The sequence below is a fragment of the Equus przewalskii genome, chromosome 14 (assembly GCF_037783145.1).
Source record: "Equus przewalskii isolate Varuska chromosome 14, EquPr2, whole genome shotgun sequence".
Lineage (NCBI taxonomy): Eukaryota > Metazoa > Chordata > Mammalia > Perissodactyla > Equidae > Equus > Equus przewalskii.
The window spans coordinates 13645413-13663441 of NC_091844.1; the positions used below are offsets into that span (position 1 = coordinate 13645413).

General features: G+C 37.1%; 1 protein-coding gene across 10 annotated transcripts in view; it reads left to right on the forward strand.

Annotated features, from left to right (window-relative positions):
* The window catches only part of ACOXL (acyl-CoA oxidase like), a 360313-nt gene that overhangs the window by 308884 nt on the left and 33400 nt on the right, over positions 1-18029 (forward strand). The gene's annotated exons all lie outside the window — the stretch shown is intronic.

An 18029-nucleotide genomic window follows, 5' to 3' on the forward strand; every position in this document is an offset into this window, starting at 1 on the left:
TCTCAGCAAAGAAATAGAAAATATAAACAACCCCATGGAAATATTAGAACTGGACAGTAACGGAAATAAAAATCTCAATAGATGGGCTCAATAGCAAGATGGAAGGGACGGAGGAAAGACAAAGTGAACTGGAAGACGGAAGAATAGAAATTACTGAATCTAAATAACAGAAAGAACACAGACTGAAAAAAAAAAAGGAGAGCATCAGGGACCTGTGGGACTATAACAAAAGGTTTAACATTTGTGTCATTGGAGTCCCAGAAGGAGAGGAGAAAGAGGACAGGGCTGAAAACGTGCTCATAGAAATAATAGCCAAAGTCTCCCCAAATTAGGCAGAAGACAAACCTGCACATTCAAGAAACTGAATGATAAACAGGATAAACTCAAGAAATCCATACCAAGATACATCATAGTTAAAATTCTGAAAATTAAAGACAAAGAAAAAATCTTGAAAGCAATGAGAGAAAAACAACACCTTTTTTAGGGGAAAACCAATTCAAATGACGGATTTCTCATCAGAAACCATGAATGCCAGAAGGAAGTGTCACGTTATTCAAGTGTTGGAAAAAAAGAGCTGTCAACACAGAACCCAATGTCCAGTGAAAATATTCTTCAGGAATTAAAGAGAAATTAAGATATTCTTAGGTAAATCTAAGAAGATTTATCATCAGAAGACCTACACCAAAGGAATGGCTAAAAGAAGTTCCCTAAACAGAAAAGAAACGATAGGAGAAGGAATCATGGAGTATCAGGAAGGAAGGAGGAATACAGTAAGCAAAAATGGTAAATGCATTCATCTTTCCTTCTCCTTTTGAGTTTTCTAAATTATGTTTAACAATTCAGGGAAAAATTATAACACCATCTGATGTGATTCTAAATAAATATAGAGATAATATTTAAAACAATTATACTGTAAATAGGAGAGGGGAAAGGGGCATAAACTCTTCACTCAAACTGTTGACACGTGTAGACTGTGAGACTGTGATAAGATATATTTTTCCACCCTTTTACTCTCTATCTATGTGATTTTTTAGACAGCATACAGTTATTTCATGTTTTTTAATTCACTCTGCCAATCTGTCTTTAATTGTTGCATTTAGATCATTTACATTTAATGTAACTACATAGATATAATGGATCTTAAGACTGCTATTTTTTTTTCTGTTTGTTCTCTCCATTTTTCATTTCTGTTTTCTCTCCCTTGCCATACTATACATTACTTGAGCATTTTTTCAGAATATCATTTTGACTTATCTATGGCATTTTGGAGCGTCTCTCTGAATAGCTTTTTTAAATTGATCTAGTAATACCTAGAAAAAATATAGCATGCAAATATTAATGAAAAGAAAGCAATAGTGGCTATATTAATATTAACTAAAGTAGACATCAGAGCAAAGGAAATCAGAGCAAAGGAAATTATCAAAGACAGAGAGGGATGTTACATAATCATAAAAAGGTCAATCCAAGAAGATATAGCAGTGTTAAGTGTGTATGCAGCAAATATCAGAGCTTCAAAATATGCAAAGCAAAACCTGATAGAACTGAAGGTAAAACCAGGCAAATACACAATTATATTTGGAGATTTCAACACCCTTCTCTCAACAATTGACAGAGCAATTAGACAGAAAACCAGAACATACAGAAAAACTCAACAGCATTGACAAACAGGATCCAATAGACATTTATAAGACAGTCCACTCAACAACAGTAGATTACTTTATTTTCAAGTGCCGATGGAACATATACCAAGACAGACCATAAACTGGAACAAAGACAAACCTCAAAAATGTCTAAAGTTTCAAAGGAAATGAAGAATACATCAAACTGGATGAAAATGAAGATACACTATATCAAATTTGTGAGACATAGATAAAACAGTGCTGAAAGGGGAATTTATAGCTTACGTTAAATAGAGGAAGAGTCTCAAATCAATAATCTAAGCTACCACCTCAAGGGCCTAAAAAATGAAGAGCAAAATAAACCCAAAGAAAGCAGAAAGAAGGAAATAATAAAGATAGGAGCGTGAATCAATGACATTGAAAACAGAAAAAAGGAAAGAAAAACAATGAAGTGAAGAGTTGAATCTTTAAAAAGATTGATAAAATTCATAACCCTCTAACAAGACTACTAAAGAGAAGATAGAAATTACTAATATCAGGAATGAAACAGATGATATCAGTACACACTCTGCAGACATCAAAATGATAATAAGGGAATACTAAGAAAATTCTATACATACAAATTTGACAACTAGATGAAATGGACCAATTCTTCAAAAACACAAATTACCATGCTCAATATGAAATAGATAATTTGAACAGCCCTATAACTATTAAGGAAATTGAATTTGGTTTTAAAATTCTAGGGGAGTACTCCAGTTTCTAAAATTCACTGGAGAATTCTACTAAACATTTAAAGAAGACAACAATTCTGCACAATCACTTCCAGAAAGTGCGAAAGGAGGAAATACTCACCATTCATTTTATGAAGCTAATAATCCCCTAAGAGCACACCAGACAAAGAGAGAACAGACAATGAAAACTACTGACCAATATCCCTTGTAAATATAGACACAAAATTTCCTAACAAAATATTAGGAAATAGAATTTGGCAATATATAAAAAGAATTATACACCCTGACCAAGTGTTATTTAATCCAGTGGTGCAAGACTGGTCCAATTTTCAAAAATCAATCAAATTAGTTATCAGTATTTATAGGCTAAGGGGAAAAAGTCACATGATTATATCGATTGATACAGAAGAAACACTTGACAAAATTCAATACCCATTAGTGATAACAGCTCTCAGACAAATAGGAAGAGAGTGGAACGTCCTCAACTTGATAAAGAGCATCTACAACATCCTATAGCTAACATCATACATAGTGGGAAAGAATGCTTTCCCCATAATATCAAGAATAAGGCTAGGAAGTTTGGTCTCATCATTCTTATTCAATATGATACTGGAAGTTCTAGCCAGTGCAGCAAGGCAAGAAATGGAAATAAAAGGCATATCCTTTCATATCAGAAAGGAAGAAATAAAACAGTCCCTATTTATAGATGACATTATGGTCTATTTAGAAAATCCCAAGGAATCTGCAAAACAAACAAAAACCCTAGGACAAAATGAGTTCAGCAAGGTCACAGGATACAAGATCAACATACAAAAATTAGTTGAATTTTTATATACTAGCAATGAACACCTGGACAGAAAAATTTTTTTAAATCAATGCCATGTACAGTTTTTCAAAAAATAAGTTCTTAGGTATCCATCTAACAAAACATGTACAGTTGTGTGTATTGCTTAATGATGGGGATACATTCTGGGAAATGCATCGTTGGGCAATTTTGTTGTTGTGCAAACATCATAGAGTGTACTTACAGAAACCTAGATCGTATAGCCTGCTACACACCGAGGCTGTATGGTACTAATCTTACAGGACCATTCTCATTTATGAGGTCCATCATTGACCAAAACATTGTTATGCGGTGCATGACAAATAAAATACTAGCAAGACAAATTCAGCAGCATATTAAAAGGATTATACACCATGACCAAGTGGGATTTATTTTCGGAATGCAACGATGGTTCAACAAACAAAAATTGATCAATGTAATATACCACGGTGACAGAATGAAGGGAAACAACACATGGTCATCTCAATTGATGCAGAAAAAGCATTTGAAAAAATTCAACACCCTTTCATGATAAAAACACTCAGAAAACTAGGAATAAAAGAAAACTACATCAATACAGTAAAATCCATATATGAAAAACCCACAACTATCATCATATGCAATGATGAAAGACTGAAAGCTTTTTTTTTATCAGGAAAAGAAGAATGTCCACTTCACCTCTTCTATTCAACATAGTATTGGAAGTTCTAGCCAGAGTAATCTGGCAAGAAAAAGATATAAAAGGCATCCAGATTTGAAAGGAAGAAGTAAAATTCTCTCTATTCACAGATGATATGATCTTATATGTAGGAAACTCTAAGATTACACATGTACACACACACACAAACTGTTAGAACTAATAAGCTAATTCAACCAGGTTGCAGGATATAAAAGTCAACATGCAGAAATCAATTTCATTTCTATAAACTAACAATGAACAATCCAAAAAGGAAATTAAGAAAACAATTCCATTTGAAATAGCATCAAAAAAATACACTACTTAGGAATAAACTTAGCCAACGAGGTAGAAGACTTGTACATTGGAAAGTATGAAATAGTGCTGAAGGAAATTAAAGAAGACACAAATAAATGGAGAGAAATTCTCTGTTCATGGATTGGATAGATCCATGGAATCTATTCAATGGGATAGAATAGAGAGCCCAGAAATAAACCTTTACATGTTTGGCCAGATGATTTTTGACAAGGGTGCCAAGATCATTCAATGGGAAAAGGACAGTCTTTTCAACAAACAGTGCTGGGAAAACTGGATTTCCACATGCATAAGAATGAAGTTGGACCCTTATCTAACGTGGTATATAAAAATTAATTCAAAATAGACCAAAGACCTCAATGTAAGAGCTAAAACTATAAAACTTTCAGAAGAAAAATATAGGAGAAAAGCCTCATGACATTGGATTTGCAGTGATTTCCTGATGACATCAAAGGCACAGGTGACAACAACAAAATAGACACTTTGGAATTTATCAAAATTTAAAACTTGTGCACCAAATGACACGATCAACACTATATAGAGAACTCCTAACACTCAATAATAAAAAAAACCAAGCAAACAGCTCAGTTCAAAAATGGGCAAAGAACTTGAATAAACATCTCTCCAAAGAAGATCTCCAAATGGCCAATAGGCACAGGAAAAGATGCTCACCATCATTAGGGAAATACAAATCAAAATCACAATGAGATACTATCTCATACCCATTAGGATGACTGCTATCAAAAAAAACCAAAATAACAAGTATTGGCAAGGATTTAGAGAAATTGGAACCCTGGTGCACTGTTGGTGGGAATATAAAATGTGCAGCCCACTATGGTAAACAATATGGCGACTCCTCAAAAAATCAACACTAGAATTGCCATATGATCCATCAATTTCACTTCTGGGCGTAGGTCCAAAAGAATTGAAATCAGGGACTGGAATAGATATTTGTACACCCATGTTCATAGCAGCACTATTCACAATAGCCAAAAGGTGGAAACAACCCAAGTGTCCATCAATAGGTGAATGGATAAACAAAATGTGGTGTACACAGGCAATGGAATATTATTCAGCCTTAAAAACAAATGAAGAGTTGATATGTGCCCCAATACGGATGACACATGAAGACATACTAGCTGAAATAAGCCAGTCACAAAAGGACAATTGCTACATGAATCTACTTATATGAAGTACATAGAATAGTGGAATTCAGAGACAGAAAGTAGAATGGTGGCCGCCAGGGACCACGGGGAGGGGAGAAAGAGGAGTCATTTAATGGGTACAGAGTTTCAGTTTTGCAAGATGAACAAAGTTCTGGAGATGGGTGGTGGTGATGGTTGCAAAGCCAAGGACAGACGGGGAATTGGGATTGGCAGGAATGGGATCAATTCTGGGTTCACGTAAGTCAGAGAGAAGAACCTGGCTGAACGCTTTCCCACAAGTTGCTTACCCTGTCTGCATAAAGTGGGGGTATGATTCTGAGCCAGTCTACATAGTGGATCATGGAAGGAGCCCCAGAGGGAATAGTCTCATCTCTGCCTGCAAAGCTGTGCTTTCTGAAGTTTCCCACCCCTCTGAACATGGGAAGGCCAGGGCCCTGCAACACACAAGGTAGACAGTGGGTTTCCCAGAGTATGGCAATCACAGGAAAGCTTGAATTCTGCAGCCAGCTGGATGACCCCCAAACAGAAGAAAAAGCATTTCCCTATCAGTCTACCCCCAGGGTTCAGAAGCACCACAGCCCCTCTCCTCTCTGTCCAAGCAGTGGTATTCAGCATGCTGGTAGAAAGATGTCTCCAGGTTTTGTTCTCCAGAGCTTTCCCTTCTGTCTCCTTTTTGGCTTGGTTGAGTTTTTTGTTTCCTGCAGTTGAATTTTCTGCACTCTTCGTTTCCCAGCTTCTGAGGAGACCAGGATATAGCTATGTCTAGGCTTCTCCAAGGTGGAATAAAAGAGGAAACGCCTCGGGTCTGTGGCCCATCCCTGACTTCTACCACGCCCTCTGGGTCTGATCCGCCATGACACCAGCCCAGGGCCCACCATCACTTTACTGTGATACTGAACTGCCGTGAAGAGAAACTGGGTCCCCTGCCACAGGACATGAAGAGAAAGCCATCCTGGGCTCTCGCCATCCAAAGACTTAGAAAAGATCATTTTCACCCTCAACCCTCCTCTCCCAGAGCTCTCTGAGCTACTAGAATGATCCAGCTGCCACTGCCCGTCACCTTTCTCAATAAGAGAGGCTTTTAAGACACAAGAAATATTAATCAGGTTGGATTTTTAAAAGAAAAAATTTTTAATTAACATCTCCAGGCAGTTTGGAAGAAAAAGAGACTTTGACCTTGAAGAACTTCCTTGTATGATCAAAGAAAAAGGCACTAACGTTGACACCTCCCCACTTTTCCAGTTAAATATAAATAGGACTTCCTCACCTGTGGAAGCTGATGAACTCACACCTGGAACTGACAGCGTGGAGGAGACTGCGCAGGTGAACTCTAAGCATTAGAGCTGAGCATCATTCCAGACTAGTCTAATTTTTAATCACTTTCCTATTGCGAGGAATGCCCTTAGAAATTGCAAAGCCAATGCTTTTTGCTAATGCGGGCAGAAATTCCTCAGACTAAGAGATGGTGCCGTTGCCCATCAATTTTACAAGGCAGTGATGCAGATCCCAAGCGGCTAAAGTCTGAGGCAGAAGGCAGAGCACTTCATCACAGTGAGAGAACTGGGTTGTTGCTGGGGGAAACTGTTCCAATATCCCGCTGGTGTTACCATGAATTAATAAGCTTTGTTCATCTTCTCTGACACTGGAGGTCCAACTCAGTCCCTTTGCTTCATCTTCTTGCTTATTATGCAGCTCAGGCCGTGGATATAGGCTGCCTACTTGTCATAAATTGCAGGCAACCTCCTATCTTTCTATCTTGGTCCCAGTGGGCTTATGCTCCTGGGAACCGGGGCTCTCCGAACTCTTCAGTTCCACAAACGCATACCGAGCGGTGATGCTGGGTGAGGCGGAAATTCCAGGATGCATGAGCCACAGTTCCTGCCTTCCTATCACAGTGTGGTCAGGGAGAAGTCACATGGGCAAATAATTACACAGCAGGCACAATGTGTAACAGAGGGAAAACACACAGCTGTGGGAACCCAGGAAGGGAAGGGGTGACTCTCACGGGAGAATATCAGAGAGGGTTCCTTGGACGAGATTTCAATATAGGGAACCCTCGGAGAATATAGACATGCCAGCTTGGAGTTTGCCACAATGAAGAAGGAGGAGCCTGGACATAGGATGGTGATGTATTTTAATTATCATACAGCAAAATACTTCTTTTAAGGGTGTATAATTCTAAGAATTTTAACGCGTGTGTAGAATAGAGTAAGCACCACCACAATCAGGACACAGAACGATCTAACCATCCTAAAATAATCCTTTAGAGTGTGGCTTTGTAGTCATCCTGTCCCCATTCCAGTAACCTCTAGTCACCAATGATCTGGTATCCATCACTATAATTTTTTTCAAGAATGTTATGTAAGTGGAATCATACAATATGTAACCTTTTGATAGTGACTTCCCTCGCTCAGTGTGATGGCTTTGAGATTCAGCCAAGTTGTTGCACACATCAACAGTGACTCCTTTTCATTGCTGAATAGTGTTCCTTTGTATGGTTGTACCACGGTTTGTTTATCCGCTCACCTAGTGAAGGACATCTGGGTTGTTTCCAGTTTTTGATGATTGTGAGTAGAGCTGCTATAAATATTCATGTGAGGTTATTATAAGCATAAGTTTTCTTTTTCTAGGGCAGTCTCTCAATCTTGGCACTATTGACATTTTGGGCTAGATACTTCTTTGTTGTAGGGGGCTGCCCTGTGCATTGTAGGATGTATAGTGAGATCTCTGGTCTCTACTTACTAGATGCCGGTAAAAATCCCCAAGTTATGACAATCAAAATGTCTGCAGACATTGCCAAATGTCCCTTGGGGTATAAAATCATCCACAGTTGAGAAGCACCACTCTAGTGTAAATACCTAGGAGTGGATTTCCTGGGTCATATGGTGAATGTCTGTTTAACTTTATAAGAAACTTTACATTCCCAGTGTATGAGAGATCCAGGTGCTCAGGGTCCTCACCAACACTTGATATTATCAGTATTTTTTATTTTTGCCATTCCAATAGGGATGTAGGGGTCTCTTATCATAGTTTTAATTTGCATTTCCCTAATGGCTAATGATATTGAAATCTCTTCATGTGCTTCTTTGCCATCTGTATATTCTCTTTAGTGAAGTCTGTTCAAATCTTTTGCCATTTTTAAATCAGATAATTTGTTTTCCTCCTGTTTCCTTCTGCTTTCCTTCTGTTGAGTTTCAAGTGTTCTTTATAAACTCTAGATACAAGTTCTTTCTTGGATGTGTGATTTGCAAATATTTTTTCCCAGTCTGTAGCATATATTTTCATCCTCTGAAGAATGCCTTTTGCAAAGTGGAAGTTTTTGATTTTGATGAAATCCAATTTATCAAATTTTTTCTTTTATGGATTGTGCTTTTGGTGTCGTATCTAAGAACTCCACGTTTAAACCCGAGGTCTTGAAGGTTTTCTCTCATATTTTTTTCTTAAAGTTTTAGAGTTTTATACTTTACATTTAGCTCAGTGATTCATTTTGAACTAATATATGAATAAAGTGTGAGGTTTAGGTCAGGTCTATTGATCTTTTGACCGTAGATATCCGATTGTTTCAGCATCGTTTGTTGAAAACACAACTTTTCCATTGAATTCCTATTGTATCTTTGTCAAAAATCATTCCAGCATGTTTGCTGGGTCTCTTTCTGGGTTCTCTATTTTGTTCCATTGACTTCTATTTCTGTCCCTTGACAATACCATGCTATCTTGAATACTGTAAATCTTTAGTAAGTTTTAAAATAGAATAAGGTGATTCCTCCAACTTTTTTCTTCTTTTTTCAAATTGTTTTAGCCATTCTAGGTTCTTTGCCTTTTCGTATAAATTTTAGAATCAGTTTGTCTATAATTACAAAGAAATTCTGCTGTGATTTTGATTGGAATTATGTTAAATCTATGGATCAATTTGGGGAGAACTGAAAAATGTACTATATTGATTCTTCTCGTCTATTTTATTAGTCCTTCCTTGATTTCTTTCATCAGCATATTGGTTTTCAGCATAAAGATAACGTACATGTTTTTGTAAATTTAAATACCTAAGTATTTCATTTTGGGGGGAGCTATTGTAAAGGATATATTGTGTTAAATTTTGGTTTGTAACTGTACATTTCTGGTATCTAGAAGTACAGTGGATGTTTTGTGTGTTGGCCTTATTTCCTGTGACCTTGCAAGCTCACTATTAATTCTAGAGGTTTTGGTTTTGGTTTTGTAGATTTCGCGTATGTTTTCTGTGTAAGCAAGCGTGTTGTCTGTGAATAGAGACAGCTTTAGCTTTTCCTTTGCGATCTGAATGCCTTTTTCTTTTTTTTGCCTTGTTGCATCGACTATAGCTTCTAGTATGACGGTGAATAAGAGTGATGAGAACAGATATCTGTGCCTTGTTCTAGATCTTAGGCAGAAAGCTTTTAGTCTTTTGCCATTACGTATGATATTCGCTGTAGGGTTCTTTTCCTTTTTTTCCTTTGTGGTGTGTGTGTGTGTGTGTGAGTGTGTGTTTATGCGTGTGTGCATTTGTAGTTGTCTTTTATCAAGTTAAGAAAGTTCCCCTCTCTTCCTGGTTTCCTAAGAGTTTTTATCATGGATGGATGTTGAATTTTGTCATTTTTTTTCCTGCTTCAATTAACATGATCTTGTAGGGTTTTTTAAAAAATCTTTTTAGATTGTTAATATGGTGAATTACAGTGATTCTTTTTTTTTTCTTATATCCGCTCATTTCTTACATGAAGAATACTAAACTATAGTTTCTTTTGTAAGTTTACTTTTCCACTTGAAAATATGCCCTGCAAATGACTCCATATCAGTTCATACAGCTCTTCCTTAGTCTTTTTTGCAGTTGCATAGTACTCCATCGTTTGGATGGACCATGTTTTGTCCAATGATTTTCCTATGTATGAGTATTTAGTTGTTTCTGATATTTTGCAATTACAAATAATGCTACAATTATAATGAATAACCTCGTACATGTATGTATTCTTTTTTTATAATGATACCTTGCATTTTTCTTTTCTTTTCTTTTCTTTTGTTGAGGAAGATTTCCCCTAGGCTAACATCTGTTGCCAATCTTCCTCTTTTTGTATGTGAGCTGCTGCCATAGCATGGCCACTGACAGACAGGTGGTGTAGGTCTGTGCCCTGGAACCAAACCCAGGCCACCAAAGCAGAGCACACCAAACTGAACCACTAGGCCACCAGGGCTGGCCCTATGTAGTCTTAATGTTGAAAGTGTATCTTTAGTGTATATTTCTAGGAGTTTCTGGGTTGAATGGAAAGTGTGTATGTAGTTTTGTTATGTGTTACCAAATTTTCCTACATTTGGGTTCTACCAATTTGCTTTCCCATTAGCAATATATGAGAGCGTGTGTTTCCCCACAGCCTCCCTGAGGGAATTTAATATTTATATGTATCATTTTTGCACATCATATAGGTGATAGTATCTCAGCATTGTTTTGTTATTTTTCTACTATGAGTGATTTGAATATTTCTCATATATTGGAGGACAATTGTTTATTTTTTGTGAATTTTCTGTTCATGTCTTTTTCTCATTTTTCTATCAGGTGTTTGGTCCTTTGTCCCTTTACTTTTAATTTAATTTTTTATTGAGGTATAATTGACACACAACATTGTATTAATCTTAGGTGTACAACATAATGATTCAATATTTGTGTACGTTGCAAAATGATCACCACAACAGGTCTAGTTAACATCCATTAATGCACATGGTTACAGAATCTTTTTCCCTGTGATGAGAACTTTGAAGATCTACTCCCTTAGCAACTTTCAAATATGCAGCTGAGGATTATTAACTATAGTCACCATGCTGTGCATTACATCCACATAACTTATTTATTTTATAACTGGAAGTTTGTACTTTTTGACTCCCTTCACCCATTTTCTCCACCCCCCATCCTCTGCATCCACCCATCTGTTCACTGTATCTATGAGCTTGGCTTTGTTTTTAGATTCCACATATAAGTGAGATCATATGGTATTTGTCTTTTCCTGTCTGGCTTATTTCACTTAACATAATGCCCTCAAGGTCTATCCATGTTGTTGCAAATGGCAAGATTTCATTCTTTTTCATGGCTGAATAATATTCCGTTATAGGAGCCGGTCTGGTGGTGTAGTGGTTAAGTTTGTGCACTCTGCTTCGGCGGGCCAGGGTTTGCCAGTTCAGATTTTGGGCCTGGACCTACACACTGCTCATGAAGCCATGCTATGGTGGCATCCCACACAGAAGAACTAGAAGAACTTACAACCAGGATATACGACTATGTACTGGTGCTTTGAGGAGAAAAAAAAAGAGGAAGATTGGCAACAGATGTTAGCTCAGGGCCAATCTTTCTCACCAAAAAAAAAAAAAAAATACATTATATACATATACCACATTTCTTTATCCATTCATCCATCAGTGGACACTTAGGTTGTTTCCATATCTTGGCTATTGTAAACAATGCTGCAAGAATATGGGGGTGCAGATATCTTCTCGAGTTAGTGTTTTTGTTTTCTTCAGATAAATACTCAGAAGTGGAATTGCTAGATCGTATGGTATTTCTATTTTTAATTTTTTGAGAAACCTCCATACTATTTTCCATACTGACTGCACCAGTTTACATTTCCACCAACAGTGCACAAGGGTTCCCTTTCTCCACATCCATGCCAGCATTTTTTACCTCGTCTTTTTTTTTTAGATTGGCACCTGACCTAACAACTGTTGCCAATCTTTTTTTTTTTTTTCTGATTTTTATCTCTCCAAATTCCCTCGATACATAGTTGTATATTTTTTTAGTTGTGGGTCCTTCTAGTTGTGGCCTGTGGGATGCCGCCTCAATGTGGGCTGATGAGGGGTGCCATGTCCACGCCCGGGATCCGAATTGGCAAAACCCTGGGCCACCGAAGCGGAGCAGGAGAACTTAACCACTAGGCCATGGGGCCGGCCCCCCTTGTCTTTTTGATAATAGCCATTCTAGCAGGTGTCAGGTGATATCTCAGTGTGCTTTCGATTTGCATTTCCCTTATGGTTAATGCTGTTGAGAATCTTTTCATGTACCCGTTGGCCATTTCTATGTCTCCTTGGAAAAATCTCTATTCAGCTCCTCTGCCCATCTTTTAATCAGATTATTTGGGGGCTTTTTTGCTATTGAGTTGCATATGTTTCTTATATATTTTGGATATTAACCTCTTGTCAGATATATGATTTGCAAATATTTTCTCCCATTCAATAGGTTGCCTTTTCATTTTGTTGATGGTTTCCTTTGCTGTGCAGAAGCTTTTTAGTTTGATGTAGTCCAACTTATTTATTTTTGCTTTTGTTGCCTTTACTTTTGGTATCAAATCCAAAAAATCATCACCACAATGATTCATTTTTTGAGTATTGAACCATCCTTGCACTCTCAGCATAAAGCCCACTTGGTCATGGTGCATTTTTCTTTTCATATATCACTGGATTCAATTTGCTAATATTCTGTAGGGGATTTTTGCATATTGGTTTATAGTTTTCCTTTCCTGTACTGTCTTTGTCTGGTTTTGGTATCACAGTAATGCTGGCCCATAAAATGAATTGGAAGGGTTCTCTCTTTGTCTATTTTCTGGAAAAGATTATGTGGAATTGGTGTTATTTCTCAGTCAAATGTTGTGTATAATTCACCAGTGAAACCATCTAGGCATGGAGAGTTCTCTTTTGCAAGATTTTAACTGCAAGTTCAATATATTTAATATTTATAAGACTATTCATGTTATATATTTCAACTTGAGTGATTCTTGGTAGCTTGTAGTATTCAAGGAATTGCTTCATTTAATATGTCAAGTTTATGTGTGTGAAGTTCCTTCTTAATCTTTTAATTTCTGTGAAGTCTGTCATGCTATCCCCTTTTCTTTTGGATTTTAGTAATTTGTGTTTCTCCAGTTTTGTCTTTGTAAATCTTGATACAACTTTATCAATTATATACATCTCTTCAAGAAACAAGCTTTGGTTGTCATTGATTTTTCTCTATTATATTTCTACTTTCATTTTTGTTGCTTTCTGCTTTTATCTTTTATTGATTTCTGCTCTTATTTCCTTTCTTCTGGCTCCTTTAGTTTATTTTTTTCTTATTTTTCTAGGATCTTGAGATGGGAGTTTGCATGATTTATTTTAGACTTTTCTATTGTAAGCATTTCATGCTATAAATTTGCCTCAAGGCACTGCTTTCTCTATATCCTACAATTAATTATACATTGTATTTTCATTTTTATTCAGTTCTAATTTCCCCTGAGACTTCCTTCTTGACTCATGAATTATGTAGAAGTGAGTGGTTTAGTTTCCAAGTGTCTAGAGAGTTTCCTGTAATCCTTCTGTTACTGAATCCTAGTTTACTTCTATTATAGCCAGAGAATATACCACGTATAATTTACATTTTTTTAATTGTTAAAATTTGTGTATGACCCAGCATATGGTCTATCTTGGTGAATGTTTTGTGTGTCCTTGAAAAAAAAAGTGTATTCTGCTGTTGTTAGGTGGAATGTTATAATGTCAATTAGATCCAGTTGGTGGAGAAAGTTGTTCAGTTCTTCTGTGTCTTTCCTGATATTCTAACTACTTGTTCTGTCTGCCGCTGAGAGAGCAAGGTTGACATCTCCAGCTATACTTGTGGAGTTGTCTGTTTAGCCTTTTAGTTCTGTCAAGTTTTTACTTCATGTATTTTGAACCTCTATTGTTAGGTGCATTCACATTTAGGACTGTTACATCTTCTTGGTTCATCAACCTTTTTATCATTATGTAATCCCCTCCTTATTCCTGGAAGTTTTCTTTTCTCTGAAGTCTATTTTGTCTGCTATCAATATAGCCACTACAGGTTTCCTTGAACTAGTTTTAGCATAATATACCTTATTCCATCCTTTATTTAACCTATTTCTATCATTGTATTTGAACTGAATTTCTTGTAGACAGCTTGGGTTTTTTTCAAAAATTTATTCTGAAAATTCCTGTCCTTTGATTACTATGCTTAGACTATTTCTATTTAATATAATTATTGATACAGTTAGATTTAGGTCAAGCATCTTATTTTTTTCTGTTCGTTTTCTCTGGTTTTTATTCCTCTGTTTCCTCTTATATTTTCTATTACTTTCCTAGGGCTATTGTAACAAATCACAGCAAACTTGGTGGATTAAAACAACGGAAATTTATTCTCTCATAGTTCTGGAGCCCAGAGTCTCACATCGTTGTCTCTGGGCCAAAATCAAGGTGTCAGCAGGATTGCGCTGCATTGCCCGCAGAGGTTCTAGAGGAAAATCCAGGCCGTGCCTCTTCCAGCTTCTGGTGGCTGCTGGCATGTCTTGACTTGTGCCCACCTCATTCTAATCTAATCTCTGTCTCTTTGGTCACATTACCTCCTCCTCTTGTCTGTGAAACTTCCCTCTGCCTCCCTCTTATAAAGATACATGTAATTGCATTTAGAGCCCACCCTATTAATCCAGAATTCTCTCCCCATCTTAAGAATCTTAACTTAATCACACTGGCAAAGACTTTTTTTCCTTTGTAAAGTAGTATTTTCAGATTGTAAGAATTAGGACATGATGTTTTTAGATGGCCGTTATTCAGCTTACAACACACACCTTCTTTTGGATTATTTGGGCATTCTTTACAATTTTTGTTTTGAGTTATGGATATATTTTTGTATAGTTTTTTTCCCCTTTTGGTTGATGCTGTAGGAATTACAATACACATACTTAACTTTTCATAATCTACTTAAATATTTTATCTCTTCAAGTGGAATTTAGAAACCTTACCATTCTAGAGTTTCTTTTACCCTCTCCGTATGTCATAGGCATCTTATAAGTACATCTATATTCACTGGAAACCACATCAGACAGGACCGTAAGTTTTGCTTTCAGTCATTATACACATTTTAAAAGAATTCAAGGGAATAATAGTCTGTCATATTTACCTAGATATTTAGCATTTCTCTTACTCTTCCTCCATTCCTGATGTTCCAAGTTTTCTTTTAGTATCATTTTCCTTCCAACTGAAGCAGTCTTAAACATTCTTTTACAGCAGGTCAGCTGGCAATAAATTCTCTCAGTTTTTCTTCATCTGACAATATCTTTATTTCACCTTCATTCCTGAAAGATATGTTTACTGGATATAGAATTTTGGGTTGATAGTTGTTATTTTGAATACTTAAAAAATGTTGTACCACCTCTTTCTGGCCTCCATGGTTTCTAATGAGAAATCTAGTCATTCAAATTGTTGTTCTCGTGTAGGTAACACATCATTTTTTCTCTGGCTGCTTTCAAGATTTTTCCTTTGTTTTCAGTTTCAAGATGTTGATTATGATGTGTCTGGGCATGGATGTCTTTGTGTTTATCATGTTTGGGATTCACCTTCTAAAACCAGCTCATTTGCTTTTTTGCCAAATTTGAGGAGTTTTTAGCCATTAAATCTTCAAGTACCTTTTCTTCCCTGCCTTCTTTCTCGTCTCCTTCCAGGACTTCAGTGACATGAATGTTAGATCTTTTGTTATGTCCCACAGGTTCCTGAGGCTCTGTTCCTTTTTTTTTTTTTTTCCTTTTTCAGGCTGTTTTCATTCTATTCCTCAAATAGGGTATTTTCTGTTAGGCTATCTTCCAGTTCATTAATTCTTTCCTCTGGTTCCCCTATTCTGCTGTTGAGCCGATTTTTATTTTGATCGTTTTTCTGTTCTAAAACTTCCATTTGATTCTCCTTTATATCTTCTGTTTCTTTACTGAAACTTGCTATTTTACCATTTGTTTCAAGAGGATTTGTAATTGCTTGTTGGAGGATTTTTATAATAGCTGCTTTAAAGTTTTTGTTGGATAATGCCAATATCTGTGCCATTTTGCTGTTGGCATCTGTTGATTGTTTTTTTCTATGTAAGTTACATTTTTCTTGTCTCTCATATGCTGAACCTTTTTTTATTATTTCCTAGACATTTTGAATATTATGTGATGAGATTCTGGGTCTGGCTTAAATCCTATGGATAATATTAACATTTTTGTTTTAGCAGGCAGTGTACCTGCTTGTTTGGGCTGCAAGTTCCAACTCGCCTTCTGTTCACCATGGTTCCAATGCCTGTTTATTCTTCATAGCCTTTGTAGTACTATTTTGTTCTGTCCCACATATGCATCATAGCCTTTGCAGTACTATTTTGTTCTGTCCCACGTATGCACCACTCAGTGGCCAATCTGGCACTTGCGTTCTCGTCTATCTGCTAGTTCAATTCTCAAAGTATTATGTATGCTAATTAGCATTAGATTAATGTATGCACATCTGGGACTCAGCACAGAAGTTTGCAAACAACTTTATGGGGCTACTTTCCCAAGCCCTTCCTCTCCATGACCTCCTTGGTACTTTCTGGTTCCCTGGGGCTCCCTTCTTCCATCCTCCAGCCAGAAATCTGGGGTTTAGTTATCCCAGTCTGCTGCATATGTCTCCAGGGACAAGCAGCTTGAGGACTAGGAAAAAAAATGCAACTCACCACTAATTTGGTGGTACTTTGAATTTTGGTCTTCCTCCCCAGTCTGCCTACTACTGTTTATTTTTCAGATTCCTCAAATAGCTTCTCCGTTCAGTCTGTCCAGGAGTTATGGCTACATTCAGTGGGAGAGACCGGGGGAGTATTTTATTCCATCTTACCCAGAATAGAACCCATAGCCTCTATTTTCAGAAAAGACTTGTCTGTTTTGCTTTTCAAATTCTAGAAAGTACTATGGTATAGTAGATAGAAAAATATCTTTTAATCCTGAAAGACTTGGTTCCAGCCCTGGCTCTATAATTCAACTTTCTTGAGCCTCTGTTTCTTCATGTGTTGGGGGTCCCCAAGACCACCCTCAGGTTTGATGATTTGCTAGGAGGACTCACAGGACCCAGAAAAGCTATTATACTGATAGTTATAGTTTGGGATATGTATGTATATATATATGTGTGTATGTATATGTATATGGATATATATGTGTATATATATGTATATACATATATGGATATATACATATATATATATACACAGCAAAAGGATACAGATTAAAATCAGCAAAGAGAAAAAGGAGCAGGGGGTATAATCCAGGAGAAAGCAGCAAGGCTTCCAGTTGTCCTCTCTCAGTGGAGTCATATAGACAGCAGTTAATTCTCCCAAAATGGTGGGTGACAACACATGCAAAGTGTTGCCAACAGGCTACCCAAGACTTGGTGTCCAGGGTTTTTATTGGGGTCAGTCACACAAACATGCTGGACTCACATGCCTGACCTCAGCTACTCAGAGCATAGCTCCCCAGAGGAGAAACTGATACGCATGACCCAGGGCCCCAAGCATATGAAAACAGGCCTTCACCGTAAATCTAACTGTTAGCATAAACTATCTGGTATGGCCCCAGGCCTCAGGCATATTAAGACACTCTTATAAGGCAAGATACTCCACGGGCTCAGAGGTCATCTCCCACGAGCTGGGCCAAGAGCCAATCCCGAAGATTTTGGAAATGTGCAGAGTTTGAGCAGCCCAGACCTGCTGAGTTAACCCTTTCCTGCACAGGCCTACAACAGCTACCTTTCAGGATTATTGTGAGAACTACATGGGGTGGATGGGAAACAGCTTGCAATGCCTGGCCCATAGTAGGTGCTTAATAAATATTGGCTATTATGATTCTAGGGGCAGAGATTTCAAAGGGGCATATGGGCCTAAGAGGAAGAAAAACAGTAAAATGT